At 45.3% G+C, this 20,905-nt stretch overlaps 1 long non-coding RNA gene across 1 annotated transcript; it reads left to right on the top strand.

The window, feature by feature from the left end:
* The first annotated feature begins 558 nt into the window (after positions 1-558).
* On the top strand, positions 559-20,369 carry LOC130683659 (uncharacterized). The gene is made up of 3 exons (XR_008997554.1): positions 559-665; positions 1,666-1,809; positions 19,227-20,369. It is a non-coding gene; the product is annotated as an uncharacterized LOC130683659 (long non-coding RNA).
* The last annotated feature ends 536 nt before the right edge of the window (positions 20,370-20,905 follow it).

Here is a 20,905-nt window from a genome sequence, read left to right as displayed (position 1 = left end):
AGCCCAACCCAAGGCAACCATGTGAACAATATTCACTCTCTCTGTGTAAAAATGCTTGGTCTCCCAGGTTTTGGAGTCTTTCTTCCACTCCTCCCCACCCCCACCGCCCCTGGGGAATCATGGGGTGGTGTCTCTAGTCCTTGCAGTCTCCAGGGCTCCCTCCCGTCCCTGGTCCTGGCCACCGCTCGCCCTGCTAGAGCCGGCACTGAGGGGCATTTGTGGTGCGGTCCCTCAGCCTGGCTAACTCAGCCTCCCTTCAGAGGCCCTGGCTGGGTGGAGAGCCTTCTGGGTTTCTGTCATGTCCCCCAAGTGGCTCCCCGACCCTGGTGGTCTGCTCACAGTCTTCTCTAGACCCCCCTTCTGCCTGACATGCTGCTTGGCCCTCCTTATCTATGCTTTGCCACATGAGGTGTCTCTGTCTTTTGTGCTTTTCATTTTCTGGGTGTTTCAGAAGGTCAGTCTCAATAAGGGTGTACGTTTGGGGCAGGTGGGGGAGGGGGAGGTTTTCTCCTTTCTCTCCTCACCTCCTCTCCCCATTATCCCTCAGGACCCAAAAAAAAGGCTTTCATCACTTTCTCTGTGTTGTACCCCTCACCTACTACAGAGAAAGCTTCATGGCTTCATTGGTACTCTAAGAGCTGGTTCTTGATGAACTAAAGAGGAAGGTAAAGGAATTTTGAAAATGATAGCCTATGTTTATTGAATACTTAACTATGTTCCAGACAATTTCTAACTACTTCTAAGTGTTAAATGCTTCATATCCAGAAGTAATCCAATTTACTGAATTCATGCTTTATGTGTATTAACTTGTTAAATTATCAGAACAATCCTCTAAGGTAGACATTATTGTTACTCCCATTTTACAGATAAGGAGACTAAGTCAGAGAGAAATTCAGTAACTTTCTCAAGGTCATATAACTGGTAAATGGAAGAACCTGGATTTGAGCCCAGATTTTATGCCTCTGAGCCTGTCATTGTAGCCAGTCAGCAATTCTAATGCTCTCAAGACAATAACATGGATCTAAAAATTAATGTTTTGCTAAGAAACTCATTTTAAATGTCAACAGAAGAATATTAATTATTTATTTCTTTTTTTCATTCTTTGGTGACAATTTAATCTCTCCCCAGGTGGATGGATGCTTGGGGCTACCAAAGGAAAGGTCATATTCTCTGAAAGGCCAAAGAGAAAAACATTAATAATTTTTCAAAATACTGCCTTCTTCATAATGTAATAATAGCAATTTTAATGATTTAGAAGCATAAACAAAGGAATGTAACAGGGGCAAACATGGATAGTACCCATCTAAGCACTACTTTGGTAAAGGAGCTCTTGACCAAGCAGACTTACTGCTAAGATCTTCTTGACGAGGCTACTTCTGATGCCTTGAGAGGGCTTCAAGATACTCAGCTAAGAGAACTGTCCCTTGCAGTGACATCTCAGAACTGTCTATCTGGAGAAAGGAAAGAAAGCATTTATCATCAGCTCCCATCACTCTTTGGTCAGAGGTTAACTGGCCAAAAGTTAGCTGCCCAGTGCTTTCATGTGCCCTCCCACATAGGCCAAGAAGTCCTTCATTGGGCAGGACGCAAGACAATACCTCTCTGGTTTTCTTGTGGGGAAAAATTGGTGCACAGGAAATACTCAAGTGTGTCTCATCCCAACAGGCTCTGGAAGTGCAGACTGAACCCAGCCCAGCCCTGTGTATCCTGCTTTCCCAGGCTAACCACTTTGGCTTTCTCAAGTGAGAGTCAGGCACAAGTCCAACATCTGAGCCCTCTGCCCCTCTTGTCCAGTGGAGAGAACCCATGGTAAGCTCGCTAAGTGGTCTTTTAAGCCCCTCTCTCTCCTGGCTTGAAGCAGGTATCACTCTCTCCCTTCCCCCTTCCCGTGGGGTGGAAGGAGTAGGCTCTCTCAAGACAGCAGCAATTCCTTCCAAAGAAATCCTCTATAAATCCCTCCTTCATTCTCTTATCTCTTTTTTATATACCTGATCTGGCTGAGGGGACCAACAGTCATGAAATGTTCTTGACCATTTTCTTTGTAGGTTTTGCATATGACTACCTAGCTTAGAAATTTTACATCTATTGTCTCTTGGTGTTTTGTGGGACATTTGTTTTAATGTCCTGTTACAAGGTAAACAAATTGAAGAGAAGATAATTTCAAATGGCAATAAACCACATGAAGAGATGAAGATGGGTGATGCAGTAGACAGCCGACTGGGGAAGAAGAGCTGATTTAGAATGTGTGATCCCACAGGCGTCCATCTCTGAGGAGGTGGCAATGGGAGCTGGGACCTGAAGGACCAGGAGCAGGTTTTGCCAGATCTGGGTGTGTGTGTACTGGGGGAGGAGAAGGCACTTTAGGCAGTGGGAACAGCAGGCACCGCACCGCATCCCAGGTGGGAGCAGGTTTGGTGCTCCAGGAAGGCCCCTGAGGCTGGGTGGAACTGAGCAAGTGAGGAGACAACACTGAGCGGTGGGCAGGGCTGGCTGCTTGCAGAGCCTTGGGTGTGGTGAGGGTTTGGGTTTTATTCAAACTGTTGGAGGATTTTAAGCAGGAAATGACCTGATCTGATTTATATTTGAAGAGCTCAATCAATCGCCTGGAAACCAAGGAGTGAGGGACTATTATAGAATAAAAGAGCCTTACAGGGCACAACGGAACGCAAGTTTGGATCCTTATTCAAACAAATTAATTGTAAAAAGAGATCTTTGAGACAAACTAGGAAATTTGAATACAGACTTGGTATCAGAGGATATTAAATAATCATTGCTAATTTTGTTAAGTGTAAAAATAGCATGATCCTTAATTTAAAAGAAAGTCTGTATTAGTTTGAGATGCGTAATGCCCAGGCAATAGGCCTTAATATCTAAGATTTGCTTTAATATATTTCACACACACACACACACACACACACACACACACACACACACACACACACTAACCAGGGCTTCATTATACTATGTTGTCTACTTAGTTATGTTTTTAAAAATTCATATTAAAAGTTACAAAGAAAAGAATTTGGCCGTTGGGTGGAAAATGGATTGCAGGAGGCAAGAGTGAAAACAGAACCAGTTAGGAGGTCTTCACAGTAATCCAAAGAAAGGAGAGAGGAGATGGTGGCTCAGGGTAGGGGTGGCGGCAGGGGTGGATGGAACTGAAGAGCATGATGTTGGAGAAAGCCAACAGAGCTTGCAGGTCAGATGTGTGGAATATGGTAGTAGCCTGGGTGAGACGGATAAGAACCACAGGAAGCCTGGGAAGACTGAGCTTGGGAACAATGAAGGAGCCCCCTTTTCCCCAGGTTTTGTATTCTCAAATTAATCCCCAATAGAGTCGGGGTGGGAAAATGGGGAACTAAGACTCTCCAAATTATTTATCTCATGTCAAATTTATGTTCTGGGATTGGGGGGCTGAGCAGTGCCACTGTGGAGCTAACAAAGAAGCAGAGGGAACTGGAGGGCTGGCTTTAAAAGTTTGGAATAGCAGGAAATTCTGTAATTCTACAAAGTGAGCAACTGGAAGAAATCACTTCCCATTAGTTGTGGTCCTCAGTCTTCAAGTAAAACCCTTAGTTTATTCAGGGCTGGAGTAAATTGCTTTTCCACTCTAGGTCATACAAAAGTGTTTCAGCTGTGGAGCCCAGAAACAGATCTCCAATTTACTCTTGGTTAGATCAATTATGCAGACACCCATTTAGCTTCTAGAACCGCTACATCAGCATTTAGGGAGCTCTAATCCAGCTTTAATTCAGTCACAAATACTGATCCCAGCAAACTCCTGACTGCATGCGATCTGCCCAGAGGCAAAGCTGTTTGTTGGTAGCTCCTTCTTGTGTCACTCTTTTCTGTTCCTTTCTGTCCAGTGGGTAAGACAAAGGGAGATGTGCGTCTGTCACTGTGGATCTATCAGTGGCATGGGTTTTCTGCACATAATCTTGTTAATGGATCCAGGTCTTTTTTGCCTGGGTATTTTCCCTATTAGTGAAGCATTTTTTTGGTCGACAAAGTGCTCTGATGTCCTGGCACTAAAACACCTCCCCCCTCCCTGCACACAAACAAACCCAATCTTCCCCAACAAAAGAAAAATAAACAAAAAGGAAAAATAAACAAACCCAAAGGGCTCTTATTGATCATTAAGAAAGGAGGCTCTGAATGGTGCTTGTAGCACAGTCGGGATGGTGCTGTATGAGAGACAGACCTCATCCCTCATAAGCAGCACCTGCTTTGGCTGTTCTGTGCCCTACCATCCTCCCTGACCCTTCTTTCCCTGCCTCTGCTTGGCCTACGTTGTCCCGTGGTTCTCTAGAAAATCAAATCTCCCTATACCTAACCTTTCCCATCCAAAAACTTTTGGCCATTTATTGAGCCGGCTGTGTTGCACCTAGTCCTTGTTTCAGCCCAGCCATGTGTGCTGCCATTAGAGAACACCATAAACCATCCCTTAAGACCATAATATCCACTCTACTGGTTAAAACATAAAGCTTTCCTTCCCTCGTGTCCAAGTGGCAGCTGTAAGCTCCTGGAATAGGTTCTGCATTGTTCTCTCAACTTCGTATCTCCTGAGTTAGGGTCTCAAAGCTCACTACTCATAGCATATTTTTCCTTACAACATGTTTATTCATGTTCTTTCTTTGTTACCAGAGATTGGCACCTTGTCCCCAGCTATCACTTACAGATTTCTCTAGTAGGAACCACCCTACACACTCACCGTCAGGCAAATCACTTAATACACTTGAATCATATTTTCTTCTTAGGTAAATAAGAGTAACATTCCTCCCTTCCTTCTTTCTTGCTGTAACTCCAGAGGGAAAACATTTTCCCAGCCTAGGGAAAACATTTTCCCAGCCTAGGGAAAATTATCTTTGAAACCGAAATTAGTCAAAGGGAGAAATAAAGTGGGAGAAATCCGTTTATTGCTTACAAGCAGTTGTCCACTTCTGCTCGCCCATGTCTCTCACAATCCGGCTGCAAAAAGGCCTACCTATTGATAGGGACATGGACTACTTCTCTCCACCCCTTGGAAACACCTAGTGATATGCAGATGCCAGGTGAGAGATTCTGGAAATATTGCAATTTTACCCACTTGCCATTGTGCCAGGATAGGGGGTTTGCTGGGACAATCCAATGAGGCATGACTTGTGAATATCCTTTACAAACTATAAGAGCCTGCACAAAAGCTAGCAACCCTTGTAATAACAAAGAAATGTCTATAGGATTGGAAGGTATATACACAGTGACAGGTAAGTATGTCTTTTTTATTCAACAAACCTGTACTGAGTATGTGCTAAGCACAGTGATCAATAAGACAGTCCCTGCCTTTAAGGAGCTTAAGTCCTGTGGTGTAGAGATACAACAATTGGTGCTTACTATACAGAGTGATAAGAACTATAGTAATGCTAAGCTCCTGATGAGAATGCATAGAAAACACATCTAACCTAGACTAAGAGAGGTCAGAGAAGATCTCCTGGAAGAGGTGTTGGGCACATGCAAAACTAAGCCAAAGAGAGACTGGGACTATAAGTGGTTCCGTATGGCTCTAAATGTAAAGTCAAGCAGTAGGGCTGGAGAAGAAAGCAGTAGCTGGATTAGGGAGGGTTTGAGACATTGGGGCACTATTGAAAGGTTATGAGAGTGACATGATCAGATTTGTCTGAAAGTCATTTAGGGAATATTTGGGAAAGGAAAGACTGAGGAAGATGAGTTAGAAGGCTACTGGGATGCACTAGTTAAGAGATTACAATAGCATGATCTAAGGTAATGCTGGAGGGTTGAAGGAAAGTGGATGGAGTCAAGAGATATTTGGGAGGTAAAATCAATAAAATTTTTTTGTTTAAATAGATACAGTTATTAGAGTAGAAGAGACAGTGAAGGGTAACACCTTCATTTCTAGCTTAACTATATGGATGGTGGTGCCATTTATTCAGATCAGGATCATGGCAAGAGGAGGATTGCCATATATAAAGGTAATTCCCATTTGGGCTGTGCCTCGTTTTCAGGGTGTGTGGAGTCCATGTAGAGAATTACATAGTACTTGGATATTCTGCTCTTTGCTTCCTGATACTTGGCTGCTTGTAACTCCAGGAAGGGGCAGAATTGCAGGCTACATGGTTCTCACATGACTGCCAGTGCTAACTAGAAGTGGAATGGATGTCACACACCAAGGTAGTGAATACGCTGGCTGACCAGTAACTTCCTGTGTGTGGTCTGCCTCAAACAAATGAGTCACACCAATCATGTTTTGTCTCTGGAGAGTTTCAGCAAACACTGAGTACTGCCAGTCATTAAAGGACATTGGCGTCAGAAGGTCTTATAGAGTCAGGGGCCATGGTAGCAGCCTTTGGGGCCATGTGTAAGTTGCTGAGAGGGCAGTGAATTGGTCCTCCGTTGTCTTCCTGAAAGGCTGAAAATAAAAGAGGATGGAACCAATTCACATTGATGAAGAACTGGATGACCACGTCACCACCCCTAAGAGAGAAAGAGGCAGAGAAAGAGAAGATGCTTGGTTTACTTTCTAATTTTTACTTTTAGTTTCCTTGAGCCATATATATACATGCACACATATGCATACATACATATATAAATGCATTTATATATGTTTAAATACTACATGAACTTAAAGTAATTTTTTTACTTTAGGTATGTTAAGTGTTTAACTGGAAAAATGATAATCAGAATAGAAATTGTTACCAGGAGTAGAGTTTCAAATGATAGAGCATTAAAACATGAGTCTAGCTGTGGTACCACTGGAATGAGATATAATAAATAAATTTTCATTACAGCATAGGAAGTTTGTAGCTGTGATTTTTGCTAGAAACACAACTAAGTTGTCATCTATTATCCCTTGAAATCTAGCCCATACATACACCAAAGGTGAATCTTTGGGAGCTTGATGCCTGAATGCAAAGATAACGAAGTAGATTATTTATTGCTTTTAACCTTAGATGCACATTTCCCTTTGTCTTACCCACTGGACAGCAGCAAAGAGACAGTCTCCTGTCCAGAATGCCCACCTATGAGCAAGTAAGGAAAGCAGGGTGGTTATGGAACTCTGGTGCAGGAAGCCTATTTTGCCTGTAGCTGGAGCTCTCTGATTACTTAGAGCCAAGTCCAGAAACCAATGGGCCTTACCGAACGGCCTCATTGAGTTTGTAGTGCCAAAGTTAAAGCTCTGATTGACAAAGATGGATGCTCAGGCCAATGGAAAATAATTATTTGGGAGGAAAAGGAGTTGCTGGGGAACATGACACCCTCACAAGCTCCTTCCAGGCATTTCTCAATCTGCCTTCCCCACAAAATTAGAAGGACCTTCCTACTGAGAGGCAAGTCTCACAGCTAGGGTTGGAATATGGATAAAGAAATAAAGATTAGGAAAGACATAGCTGGTGCCTTTTAGCTACAGCCCTTCTGTACCATATGGAATCCACCATTAGGAGGACAGCCAGACTGAAGAAGCCGACCATGGGTTCTAAACTGAAGATTTGCAGGCTGGTCCTCAGGAGTCATTTGGGTTAAGAACAGGCAGCCTCCCAAGGATACTGGCCTGACTGTGCCAGCCAGGGGTCCCCTCTTTGGGATTTGGTATACGCTTGGAGCAGGAGCTACTGCATGGTTCTTATCCAGAGATCTTTTTCTTTCCTCTATTTTTCTAAGTAAATAATTTTCCCCCTGCTGTCATCCTGATTTTGCTCCTCTGGTGGATATGCCATGGGGAGATGGCAGAGGTTAAATTTACCATTTAGTTCATATACTGTAAGAAAGTGAGCAGTCATATTTTGGACAGGAGTTCACAGAACTCAAGGAGGATTGGATAGAAATGGAATATTGTGGATTCTGGGGCAAGCAAGCAACCTTTGAGATGGCCTCATGATACTCATGGACTGAATGAGGGACAGAAGGCGGCTTCACACTGTTTCTGGTGGGGAGATATATGATTTGTAGTTGTAAATGTGATCAAGTTAGATTAGAGCATCTTAGGAAATGTCTGGATAGGGAAAAGTTTATGTGTGCCAGGTAGGCAAGCAAAAGAATGAAATTTGCACACTTTCATTATTTGCCCTGTCCAGTGGTCGTGGAAGGGATGGCTATACATGCCACACAATCCCCTCTCTCTTTAGTGCCATCACTGTTGGACCTGCAGTGGATACCTAACCCAGGGCCATCCATCATGTGACTTCTGTTGTGTGGGTTGAATGGACTAGACTCATCCAAGCGGGCTCTGTCTCCCAGCATTTGAATAAAGGAGACAAGGTGCCTATTGCCATTTGGAGTGGGCTCTGGAGTTGGGCTCCTATGCACTTGGGGGATAATGAACAGGAAGAGGAAGCTGGTGGTGTGGGAGAGAACAAATCAGACCCCAGAGAGGCAGAGACAGAGTTGCTGCTTCTCTTAATGGGTTTCCCCTGAGTTCAGTCTAGATCCTCTCAGATTGGACAATGTTTTATTTTCTGTCCTTGGAGCTCATTAGATTTCTGATTTCTTACAATAAATCCTAAACTGTAGCAGAAATCTTGAGTTCAGAGGAGATCTGGGTGGATATATGGTTTGGGGGCCCATCTACATTTCTATGGAACCAAGACCCTGGGAGTGGATGAAATCACCCAGGGAGGGTGTAGAGGAAAGAGAAAACGTTGCTAGTCTGGGCATTATAACTACTTTACATTGCATACCTTAAAAGACACAAACTGCTTGTGTGTATATTTTGTTTACCCTTCTAAACTCTTCTACCTTTGTGAGGGAGCTATTATTACTATCCTAATTCTACAAATGAGGAAAGGTGATAGAAAGGGGTAATCGCTTTGCTAGGTCACAATAGCCTATAGCAACAGCAGTGATCATCCCTTTTTAAGGCCTCATTCTCCCCTTGAGGTGGCCACCACTTTGCAACTCTAAGAACTGTCATTGCCCCATACTAAAAAAAAAAAAAAAAAAAGTGACAGAAGTAAATGAGATGAGGGCTGTTTATCCCAGAGCCCCACCTTTCCCTTTGTGGGTTCCTCCTCCCTGGCCCCCCACACCCCATGACCAGCCTGCTGCTCTACAGTATCTCTCCCACACCACCACTGATGTCCTATCCTTGAAGTGGGGGGGCTGTGCTCCAAAGTTACCCCTCCCAAGGTCAGTTCCCAGTCTCTCAGTCTGTTTAGTACCCCCAAATTTTAGAGGGGTTTGGATAGTGGCAAGAAATGGTAAATGGTATTTTATGGAAAAAAGGTAACATAGTCAGATGTTCAGGAAATGCCGAGTTAAATAAACACAGAGACTTTTTTACTACAGTTCTTCACAGAGCATTAAATGTGTTAATAATGTGCATCTCCCCAAGGGGCATATTATGGGAAGAATTTCCCAAACTTATCTGACCATAGAATGTCATCGGAATGAGGTGGTGTTAAAGCAGTAATAGGGAGATATTGGGGGGCAAGGTGGGGCTGAGGGTTTGGAGAACAGCTCAAAGCCACTGGAAGGTTAGCAACCACCTACTATCACCTGGCCTTGGCTGCAGATCTGGACTGATGGGTGGGAGTGTGTGTGTGTGTGTGTGTGTGTATGGTGAGCAAGTGTGTGTGTGTCCATGCACCCACACACTTAGGCACAGTTCCTATCAGCTCAAAGGCAGGAGCCAGATTGACTTTTATCACATGGCTCTTAAGGTCTCTCATGCCCTAGTACTTGCTCAGGTCTCTCTGGGGACTCCCTGTTAAATAAGGCATAGCGCACCCCCCAGGGCTCTGATTGGTTGGGGTGGGGGGCCCCATTATCATTCCAGGAAGTCTAGGAAGGAGAAGAGGCCTGAAGGGCAGACAGCAGCCTGTGACAGGGGGTGGGGGGGTTGTAAGGGGGCACCTGTCTCTCTTTGGCCTGAGGACATGTTGGAGGAGCCTTTGCAGCCAACTTCTCTCAAATCGACACCCTCTGTTTATTTTTGCACCCCTAATTAGCTTTTCAACTTGCCCTTTATTTTTAGAGGTTTCCCATCCACCTCATTAACAGCTCGTAAAAGCTCCTGTCTCATATTTCTACCATTTATACCCTTAATTAAACACAGTGGCCTTTGTTATCTCTGAATAGTGGCCTTGTTAGAATTTAAATAGGATGACTCCAGCTCTTGCCTGATTTTTAAGCCTTCCTTCCCCCTCTTCCAGCCCTTTTGCGTGCCCCCTGTTGCCCAGGGCCCTGTCTCACCAGGGCGCTTTCTGTCCTCTTTTGGTTGTTTTTTTCATAATCAAGGGTTGATATGAATAGTAGAAGACCTGGGATTCAGGCTGCTCTGTTTTGTGTTTTGGTTCAGTTTGGTGGAGGTGGGGTTTTTCGGCATCCTTGGCCTACTTCCTCTACCCCCACCTGGAGTTTTGAAGGCTTGAGATTTTTTTTTCAAGCTCTGCCATTCAGTGTGTGAACAGAACAGCGACACTTAATTAAATGCACACCAGGACTCATCCCTGATCTTACACCTGCTGATCCTCCCACCTTGTCAGGAGCACTGCCTAATTACCTTTTCCTGATGGCCCAGTTTCTTTTCAAACCTTCTTAGTGGGACTGGCCAAAATATCCAAAGCATCCATGGGTGGAGGCACCAATCCCAGACACCACCTTGCAGAAGGAGGCAGGCTGGCAGGGGGCAGAAGAAGCACTTTCAAGCTGGTGACACTCAGGGCACAGGTCTCTAGGGCAGAAACAAAGGTGTTTCCTGGGCAGCGTAGAGGGGTCTGTGGAGGAACCTGCACTGCGGACAGGGCAGGGCAGTGGTCTGTCCTTCATGGCCTGGGCCCAGTGTGCCTTCTGGAGCTCACAGTCTCCCTGGTTAAGAGGAGCCCTGGGGCACAAGCTGAAGGGGCTCCCAGGCCTGCAGAAGTGGGATAGGGCAGTGAGGGTCAGACTCAGCTAGGTTTGAATCTTGGCCCTCCCCTTGGCTGTGGGCGAGTGACTTGACTTGACTTCTCTCACTTGTTTCCTCATCTATGTAATGAGTCGGTATTTATAGTACCTACTTCACAGGGTTGATGTCAGAACTAATCAGGTAATGCATGCATAGAACTTGGCATGGCAACTTGCACATCATAACCATTTAACAGATGAGAGCCATGCTTATTAATATTAGTATTGTTGGAAGATAGCCACTGTAGTCCTAAGTGGCCACTCTAGATCAAACCTAGAAAAGCTTCCAAATATGTATGCTCTGTACCTATTTCTCCCAGAAATGAGCCCATATTCTGTGAATAGCATAGGATAATTCTGGGTCACTGTAGTGATACTGATTTTAGCCTATAGGAGAAGACACCTACTCATTCATTCACATTCCAATTAATCCAACAGACATTGGCCAAGCATCTATTATGTGCAGCCACAGTGAGATTATCAGCTCTCAAGCAGTCTGCACTCTGACAGGGAAGACCCTAACTATAATGTACATCAGAAAGTAATGTGTTCTAGAAAAGAGATACAAACATTGGCCTTACAGGGACAGAGAAGAAGAAGCTATTAATTTTTGCCTGGGAGGTGCAGAACTCAGGGAAGATGAAGGAAGGACATTTGAGCAGGAACATGAAGGACAAGAAAGCTTTCAAGGGGCAAAGGAGGGATGGAAGAGCACTCCAGAACAAGGAACAGCATCAGCAAAGTCATGGTGAAGTGGGAATGCCTAGGTGTTTGGGAAATGCAGCCTGTGTGGAAAGGGGAGGTGAACACATGGGGCCAAATGGTGCTGGTCTTGAATGCCACAGTTAGGAATCTTAAGGAATGGGTGTGGAGGGAGGGGGAAAGGCAAGGAGAAGTGACATTACACCTTTGTTTCAGAGAGATAGCTACCTGGGACTATATGAGGATAGATTGTCCCCCAACCTTTCACTACCAGGAAATCCCTTTCATTAATTTACCCCACAGATCTCACAGTTTGATTTCAGCCCTTTTACAAAGCATATTTATTAATAGTACAGGAAGCTGTATTGAGGTAAATATAGTTTCTAGTAGTTCTTTTAAATATTGAAGATCACTAGACAATCTGGGACCCAAGGGGGTAGAGAAGTCGAAGAAGAGAGACATGCAGACCCTTCAGTAAGTACCCCCGACTTCCCTGGCCAGAAGGGAAGGGGGCCTGAGAGGTGGGAACAGGTATGGGACAATCTGTGCATAGAATGGACAGAATGTGATGAGTGATTGGGGCCAAGGAGAGGGAAGGATAGAAAGAAGATGATTCAGAGGCCTGGGGCCTGAGGATGAGAATATCAATGGTGCCATAATCAAGAGAGGGGCACAGGAGGTCTGGTGTCTGGGAAGGAGGAGAGTCCATTGAGAGGTTCTACAGTCACCTACATGGAGTTTCCCAGCAGGAAGTTGGGAGTTTGGGAGTCATCTCATGACATTTTCTCATGGGCAGAGAAACTGAGGCTCAGATGGCCTCCCATTCACAGACACAGTGCATAGGACTAGTGGGTGGAGCTAGTGCTCTCCTAGGCCTCCACCTTCCCTTTTGCCTTCTGCTCCAATCAGTCTCTGATCACAGTCTCCTTCCTAAAATTCCCCTTGGACCCAGGCAATGCTGCTTGACTCTAAGGAAGAAAAGACTGGGTTGGGGGTGGGGGCATAGGGGCTGGAAGAGGTGCTCAGGCCAGGGCAGCCCTCTGTCACCGACTTCTGTCCCCATCTGTGCCAGCCTGTGGTCAGCCTAGTTTGGAGCAGATGCTCTCAGTCATGATTAACTTGTCTGTCTTGGCTTTTGCTCTGTGGTGACGGAAGCAAGGGTACAGGAGTGGGAAGCACACGGCTTGCCCTACTGTAGTAGGGGTTGACTTGTAACATCATTGTTGGGGGGTGACCTTTACAGCACTGGGCGAGCTTCCAGACTGGGTGCCTTTAGTGCTGACACCCTCCTGTTCAGGTCAACAGTGTGCTGCCCAGGGGGTGCCAGACAGATATCCAGGGTGGGGAATAATCCCATCCCAAGAATGTCTGTGAACACAACCTTCCATGACTGCCTGCCATGTGGAATTACACAGAATCAGAACACGATCCCCCCAGTGAGTTCCAGGTCAGGGTTTTCAACTGTCCTACTCCAGGTAAAGCCCCATCTATGATTCTGGGACCAAGTGCTCCTCAATGTGTGGGTCTGGACTTTAGTGGCATTAGAATCCCCTGCCAACTTGCTGACAATACAGACTTTTAGTCTCCATACCAGGTCTAGTGCATCAGAATCTCTGTGGTAGCAATTTACATTTTTACAAGCTTTCCAGGTGATGCAAATGCAGAGTAAAATTTGAGAGTCACTGCTGGAGACTGTCTTTAGTTACCACTACACTTGGTTTTCTAGCAACTGTTTTCCAAACCACAAGCTTGGGATTCTGAACCTAGGTACTTGCCTCTGGTCCTCCCCCTCCCTGGCGGTAGGCACTTCGTCTCTGGCAGGCTCCCCACAATGGGGCAACTGAATATGCAAGGCAGTGGGAGGGAGCCAGATAAGAAAAGAGCTTTGTGCTTGGTTGCTGGTGGAGGACAGAAGTGTGTGCATGAAAAATAACGAGACAGACAATGCACACTGTCATCTAATAAGGGAGCATGTGCCAGCGACAGCTTCGGTAGTATGAGGGTCGCTGTCCCCTGCAGGGTTCTGGGGAGCCTTTTCCAGTTGCAAAGTCTGGAGTTAGGTCTTAAAGAATGGATGAGTTTAGATTTCCCAGGGGAGGGGAGGGCATCCTGACTTACAGAAGCAGTAAAGCCTGGTGGGAGGAAGGGTCGCATTTGCCTGTGGAAATGGGGGTGTGGACCCATGAAGTGTCCTGACACCAGATTGATCCATTGCCAGTTTCATGTAAGGCAAAGTCCTTTATAATTTAAAAAACTTCATGCAAATATTATTCCTTTCTCCCTATGGACAAAAGGGAAATCAGTAAAAGCTTTTGCTTAATAGTGGAATGCACACCAAAGGTATTACAGTGATGAAACTCCTAGGGATTTGAAGACCTAGTAGCTTTTTAGGGGTTGATTAGTAGTTGGCCAGGGGCCACATCTGGTTAGTTTGCCTAATGTTTTTTTAATTTGAATTTGTACCCTCCAGGGTGCACAACCTGCCACTTTACCTTTATTTTACATCCTCACAGATTCATGCCCCATGCTTAGCCACTAAGGTCTTCACTCCGTGGTCTTTCACTCCATGAATCTTCATTGAGGAGAGTCAGAAGTGGAAATCTTAAGTAGAGGAGACTTACAGCAGTGTATTTTTTCCTACACAAACACAACAATAATAGTATATTATACAGCAGTAATAGTACAAGGCCTTTTGGGTTCCTGGACCTGATTCCAATGTGTGCGTGCATTTGGGAGGGTGTCTTCCCCACCCCCGAGAACACTAAGCAATTCTTGGACACAAGCAGGGTGTCCGAGAACTCAGTTATGACCCTATCTGCTCGGAGACAGCACCAGATTGCCCAGGTTGAGGGCTCTATCCTGCAAGACTGCTCTCCACCCACCACTCCAGAGGCCGGTCACAAGCCCCAGGCAGTGACGTGTGCTTCTTACCTACTGGCTGCACATTGGAGGGTCCAACGACCTGCCCACTAGGTTCGATTATTTTGCTAGAGCTACTCACAGAACTCAGGAAAACACTTACATTTACCAGTTTAATAAAGGATACTACAAAGAATACAACAGCCTGATGAAGAGAGACACAGGGCAAGGACCCAATAAAGGAGCTTCTATACTCGTGGAGCTTGGGGCCTGGCTCAGTGGCATGTGGAAGTGTCCTGGTTCCCCAAGGGTAGAAACTCTTTCCGACAGAGAAGCAGGATCTGAAAGTGCAATATGCTCTTCTCCTGGGCTTTTGTGAGGGTTCCTTGCACATTCACGATTGGCTAAATCATTGGCCATTGGCTGATTCAACGTCCAGCCCTTGGGTGGGGCCCAAAAGTCTTACTAACATGCCAAGGCCCCCATCTCACCTTTAAGATTCTGCAGTGTTTTCAGGAACTGTGGATGAAAACCAAATATACCTGGGAAATCTATATTTGGTCATCTGAATCACCAAATATGTATGTCTTACAACTCATTATACTGCAAGCAGTAACCCAGGAAGGAAATAATGAGGATCCAGAGAAAAAAGTAGGGCAGTGAGACAACACAGGAAAACAAATAAATATAACTTAGCTGGACAGAGGAGGGGGTGAAGGGTATTAAGGATGAGACCAATGGAGCAATGCTACTGAAGCCTGCAGGCACCCTGGGGAGCCGGCTCCGAGAGGTCGCTGTGGGCAACACTGGGCTGAGGTTTCAGCAGGCTGACCAGGGCCTCATCTCGCAGGTGTGAGCTTTGGCCTGTGCCTGGGGAAGTGTGGCAGCCGTGGATCAGCTTCAGCAGGGAGGCAGAGGTGAGGTGGTGGAAGGAGTGGTGGGTGACATTGGCCAGGGAGAGGGTAAAGAGTTGGAGAGAGGACAAGGACTGGGCTTGGGGATCTTCTCATTGCTGGAGGTGTGTGGATGAGAGTTGGGGTGGCTGCCAAAATGGGTCCCATGAAGGAGACTAGAGTCAGGAGAGAACCTCAGGGTGGGAGGGCTGATCATGCCGGAGGCACTCTGGGAGCCATCAAGAGATGCACCAGGAATGCTTACTTTAGTAAGTCATTGGCTTGTGCACTGGTGAGAAGGCAGTGGGGTGCATGTTCAAGTGATTTGGCCCTGCTTCAAGTGAGGGGACACTTAGGTGGGGGAGTCATGCGTATTTGGCTTCCCCTCAGGGGTCAGCATGGAGTCCCTACACAACCTGGCTCTGAACTGGACAGTGGAAGGGTGGCCTCTCTTCTGCACACCACTGTGTACCCCCTGCATAGCTGGGCTGGGCCAAGGCTGAGCAGTTGGACGTGAGCTGCCTCACCAAGCCCCGCTCCCCAGGCAGCCTAGAACAGCCCTTCTGTGCACCTCAAGGCAGAACTGCACTCTGCTAAATGAGCTGGAGTTGCCTAACTTTTCAGTCTGCCTAGGCCACTTAAATTTCCAGGCTGGCTGAACACCAGCCAGTTTTCCATTTGGGTTTCAGTTGCTCTTCCTCCTCGCACCTCGGTGCCCAGCAAGGTTGAAGAGACCAGGTGGTTGGCTGCTGCTGAAAGTAGGGGAGCTCACTTTGGGGGCTGGGGTTAAAGTTCGGGATGAAAACTGTTCAGTGCTGCTTGGCTTCATGTTTTTCCCCAAAGTGAGACCCAGCTGGTTTGTTTCCCCGGTTTCTCTCTGAAGCAGTAGCCGGTATTTATAGAGGACTGAACCAAGGGCCGATTAGTTCAGAATGGAAATTCCTGAGTCTGGGGTTCTCTGGAACAAGTAGCTCTTGCCTTTCTCTCCTCAGAGTTCAGCCAAGATTTTCTCTTGAAAACTTCAAGCTCTGAGAAGTCTGAAGAGGCACAAATGGGGGATTTACATGAAAAACCTACTGATTGCCTTTCTCTTGGTGAGGACGCTTATTTTAGTGTTGATGGCAGGAAAGCAGGTGAGGGCCAGGAGAGCAGACCAGTTGGGGGCCCCGAGGAGCAGCTGCAGCTCCAGCTCTCCAGCGGTGAGGGGCATTGTCTCCTGTTCCTGCCCCCTCTAGGGGCCCTTGCTTCTGAAATCATGTGCCCCTGCTAACCTACTGAGCAGAAACTAAAACTGGCTGTTAGCACAACCCTTCCAGCTGCAAGGAAAAGGAACTGTGAGATATGTGACATTTAAAAAGACAGCTGGAATGAGTGAGATATTGACTGACACATTTATTAAATGTCACCACTTTTGTTTCTCTTCAACGTTCAGTGCCTTAAGTCATTCTAAATTAATTACACAGCCATTTGATTTATTCCTTACATTCGCCCTCCCTGCTCCCGCTCACCCTCTCCAGACTGACGGGTAGTGTTGCAGCTTATTCCTTTCATTCTCAAATTATGCAGTTGTGACAGGTGATCAGGCCATCAGGGCAAGAGGAAATGGTCTAGGTGGCTGTGCCGCATCATACACTCAGGCTGCCAGCCAGAAGTGGAGCCTGGCCACTGCCGCCGAAGTGACCACGCCTCTGTTTTACAGGTGAGGGGAAGGGGGCTTGGAGAGGTTAGAGGACCCACCCTGGGTGGAGTGTAGAGGTGTGAGGAGCCAGGACTTGACACACATCTTCTGGCTCCAGGCTCTGGAGTTTACCAAACGTATTGGCATCAGAGAGGTGAATCCATCCTCACACAGCAGGAACTGCCTTGTGTATCAGGTGTCCAGGGGGATTAAATAGACTGGAGAATATAGTTCTGTGCCACGCCCTGCCCCACAGCCGCTTCCTTGCCAAGGAGAGAGCAAGTGGCGAGCATCAGGGCAGCTACAGGTTTGGGACCAAGAGGCCCAGGAAGAACCTCTCTGCATAGGAAGTCAAGCATATCTGGACCATCTAGGAAAGAAAGGTATGGGTAATTTAAGGGAAACACTGTCTGAAGCTTGTCTGGTTCTTTGATTTCACAATTCATTCTAACTGCTGTGTGTCATTGTCAGTAATTTCTCCAGGGAGATGAAAGACCATGGTACAAAGGGCCATAGCCCTTTCAACTGTGATTAGCAAGTCCTCAGTCATCTCAGGGACTTGAGTTTCCAAAAAACATTTCCAGTTTCTAGCCATGGGTTTTCATTCCTTATTATCCCTGCCTGACAGGCCCCCCGTAAACCTGGCTGAGACACAGGCTGCAAGGTGGAGCCACAGAGAAAAAAAGGAAGAAATGCTACCTGTCTCAAGATGCCTGAGGTTCCTGCCCACACTGGTGCTCTGCATCTCTCTGGATAATCCCTGATGTGTCACCAAACTTCCCATCCAAGCTGCGCAGAAAAAAGAGTCACCTCAGGGCACAGAGAGTCACATACCTCCCCACTCCTCCCCCCGTAATTCACTGTCCTCAGCTGAGCTTCTGCAGGAGAACCGCCACTCTGGGACTGAAAGGAAAGAGAAGCAAGAAGGCAGGAGAGCTGAGCTGGCTTGTGGGAGTTCCTGGTTTGCAGGGGCCCTCTGAAACCTCCTAATTGTTCTGCCCTCCCTCCCCCATGGCAGCTCACCACTGATTTCCCTTTTCATCAAGTCTGGCGGCACAGGCTTTGTTTGGAACTGCACATTGTACAGTGATGAGCCCTCCTGCCTTTTCTGAGCCCAACTGCTTTCCAGTGGAGCTGCTAAGAGGCTGCAAGACTTCACTCTTCCTTGCACGGTCCGGCATACAGCACAACTACATCGTGACTGGCTGGGGTTGGGTATGCTGAGCGGACTTCACAACTCTTTAGCTGTTTCTAGAGATGTAACTGATGTAGGGGATCAAATTAGTATGTGTGACTGATGGTTCACAAAGAGGCCATGGCAGGGCCTTCTCCAGGAAGGAATGAGGCCGGGGTCTCAGAGAGTACATTTAGCATGCACCATGAAAGGTATTTGCATTGATGGCTGGTGTAGATAATCTTTCTCCAGAATGCCTTAAATCTCTGGTATATACCTGGCATTGTCCTTAACACATTATAGAGTAATTCTTTATTTATGTGTCTGTCTCCTCCTCTGTATTTTGTTATAAGGCAGCTTAGCATTATGCTTATGCATGTGAACTCTGGAATTTCACTATCTGTGTTCAGTGGCATGGCCTTGAGTTTCCTAACCTCTTAGGGTAAGAGGGAGAATTAAATGACATAATGGATGTAAAGCACTTAGAACAGTGCCTGGCATATAGGAAGTGTTTAGTGTTAGTTATTATTATTATTCATTTGTGTGCCCTCAGCCTTACATGTTATTTGATATATTACATTAGGTGATTAACACATGTTTAGTGGATAAATACTTACGTTCATGCAGAAAAAGAAATGAGTCTGCATTCATGGGGGTAAGTCTAGCTGAAGTGTCTGAGTATTCCGGGCTGAGCAGGGCATAAGAGGGCTGTTTTGCTGTGCAGTTGAGTTGGCTCAGTGGGTTGGGCCAAGACATTTGTAGCTGCTGGAGATGACTTTCCCAGGATATTGGCAAGAGTTGAATTTAGTGTGAAAGGTCTGGTTAGCTGGCTTGACCAACAGGACTGTGCTTGGTCCTGTACCAAGGATCACAACACATGTTTATCAGTAGGAAACCCAGAGGTGAGGATGAGTTTGTGGATAGAATGTCAGCAAATGGTGCCTTGTGGGTGATTATGGCTCAAGAGTTGGGTCCTTGTCAATACTACCCAAAACAATCCATAGACTCAATATAATCCCTATCAAAACACCAATATTTTTTGCAGTAGCCAGTTCATCCTGAAATTGACATGGAATGTCAAGGAACCCCAGAGAGCCAAAACAAGTTGGCAAAGAACAAAGTTGGAGGATTCACACTTTCTGATTTCAAAACTTACTAGAAAGCTACAGTAATCAAAACAATGTGGTATTGGTAAAAAGACAGAAATATAACTAGTAGAATGGAAAAAAAGATAAACCCCAGAAATAAACCGTCACATATATGGTCAAATGATTTTTAACAATGATCAATGCCAAGATCATTCAATGGGGAAAAGACAGTCTTTGCAACAAACGATATAGAAAAAACTGGATTTCCACACACAAAGGAATGAAGTTTTGTATACTTACAATACACCATATTCAAAAATTAACTCAAAATGGAGAAATCTTCTGTATCCGTGGATGTTTTGTTGCCCTTGTGTAGCTTGGATTAATACTTAGTCTATAGGCACACACCTGATCATCTACATTTGCTTTCTTACAGCACTAAACTATGTTTTCTACCTTTATCTTGCATCTACCTACCACTTCAGCATTTTATTAAAAAAAATAATAATAATAATAATAAGGGAGAAATGTGGGATTCACATATAAATCAAGTATAAAATCAAACGAATATTCATATTTGACCTGATTGTTTATAGTTCATAATGCGTGATCAAAACTGAAAGTTTCTGTGATGACTGCCCTTGTACTGTTCACCATGTAAGAACTTATTCACTATGTAAGAATTTGTTCACCATGTAAGAACTTGTTTGTTATGCTTCAGAAGATCGGAGACTGATGAGAATTAGGCTTGGGGTGGATTAATGATTGTGCATTGAGTCCCCTATACAGAATTTTATTGTTGTTAACAACCATTTGATCAATAAATATGAGAGATGCCCTCTCCAAAAAAAAAAAATTAACTCAAAATGGATCAATGACCTAAGTATAAGAGCTGAAACTACAAAACTCTTACAAGAAAACAGGGGGAAAGCATCACGGCCTTGGGTGTGGCAATGATTTCTTGGATATGACACCAAAGGCCCAGGTAACAAAAGAAAAAAATGGACAAATTGAACCTCATCAAAATAAAAAACATTTGTGCATCAACAGACATGATCAACAGAGTAAAAAGGCCACCGGCAGAATGGGAGACAGTATTTGCAAATGATATGTCTGATAGGGATTAATATCTAGAATATATAGAGGATTCCTAAAACTCAACAACAATAAAACCTAATTCAAAAATGAGGAAAGTACTTCAATGGCCATTTTTCTAAAGAAGATATACAAATAGACAATAAGTACATAAAAACATATGCAACATTGCGAATCATTAGGAAAATGCAAATCAAAACTACAATGGAGATACCACTTCATACCCATGAGGATATCTACCATCAAAAAACAAACAACCAAACAAACCCGAAAATGAGAAGTATTGGTGAGGATGTGGAGAAATTGGAACTTCTGTGTACTGCTTGTGGGAATGTAAAATGAGGCGACCACTATAGAAAACAATATGGTGGCTCCTTAAAGTATTAAAAATAGAATTACCATCTGAGCCAGCAATTCCTGTCTGCATATAATCCCAAAGGAATTGAAAGCAGGGACGTAAAAAGAGATTTGTACTCCTGTATTTACAGCAGCATTATTCACAGAACAGAGAAAGGTGGAAGCAACCCAGTGCTCAATGATG

Source organism: Manis pentadactyla, chromosome 4 (genome assembly GCF_030020395.1).
Source record: "Manis pentadactyla isolate mManPen7 chromosome 4, mManPen7.hap1, whole genome shotgun sequence".
Classification (NCBI taxonomy): domain Eukaryota; kingdom Metazoa; phylum Chordata; class Mammalia; order Pholidota; family Manidae; genus Manis; species Manis pentadactyla.
This window is presented reverse-complemented; position numbering and strand designations above follow the sequence as displayed.